At 42.3% G+C, this 993-nt stretch overlaps 1 pseudogene; it reads right to left on the reverse strand.

Moving 5' to 3' along the window:
- Positions 1 to 50, reverse strand: part of LOC109820964 — a 13109-nt pseudogene extending 13059 nt beyond the window's left edge.

The raw sequence follows: 993 nt of genomic DNA on the forward strand, positions 1-993 counted from the left end.
TCGTTTTGCGGTTCGCTTACCGCTTGGGATGGGTTTTGGGCTTTTCTCATCGAGCCGTGTTAATTATGCAAAAAGATCGTATTAATTCCCTACGGATCTTAGAGCATCTCCGACAAACTCCTAGTTGGCAGTCTTTGTTGGAGAGCTCTCAAGTTCTTTTAAGACCATGGCCCATCATTTTTAATGTCATATCACCCTTCTAACTAATATTGATATCTAACAAACTCCTAGTTAATAACTCCAACAATATAAAAAAAACCTCTTCTATTTTATTTTTGTTACCCATTACTTTCAATTATATTTAAACCTCTTTTATTTGATTCCTAATCGTTGGACACGGTCTTCGAGGGAGCGCGCACTTTCATTGACAACCAACATAATCCTATCCACTGGGCACGATCTTCGAGGTAACTCGTGGTCTTCGAGGTTGCCTATATTTCCACCGACAACCGACAAATTCATATCCGTTGGACACGGTCTTAGAGGGAGCATGCACTTTCACTGACAACTGACAGATTCCTATCCGTTGGGCATGAAGTTCGAGGTATCGCGCACTTTGACCGTCAACCGACTGATTCCCATAAAATTCGACGCCTTCTCACCTTAACCCATCATCTCCCACAACAAAATGTATAGCTCATCTAGCTCAAGCGATGATGAAATGATGAAGACGTTCTTTCTTGTGGGAGTTGTTGTTGTCGAGGAAGAAGAACAAGAGAAAGTTGGAACTTCACGCCAACACAAAAGGACGTATCGCGCTCCATCGAAACCGATTGGAAGGCCACAATCGGTTGTTCCAAAACTATTTTGCAGACACACCAACCTATCATCTTCATTATTTTCGTCGAAGATTCAGAATGTCGTGTTCATTATTCCTTCGAATCCACAACGCAGTCGTCGAACATGACGAGTACTTCGTCCAAAAGAGAAATGGTGCTGGATAGTTGGGACTATCTAGCCTTCAAAAGATTACTGCAGCTATGTGAATGCTCG

The sequence above is a fragment of the Asparagus officinalis genome, chromosome 8, assembly GCF_001876935.1.
Source record: "Asparagus officinalis chromosome 8, Aspof.V1, whole genome shotgun sequence".
Taxonomy (NCBI): Eukaryota; Viridiplantae; Streptophyta; class Magnoliopsida; order Asparagales; family Asparagaceae; genus Asparagus; species Asparagus officinalis.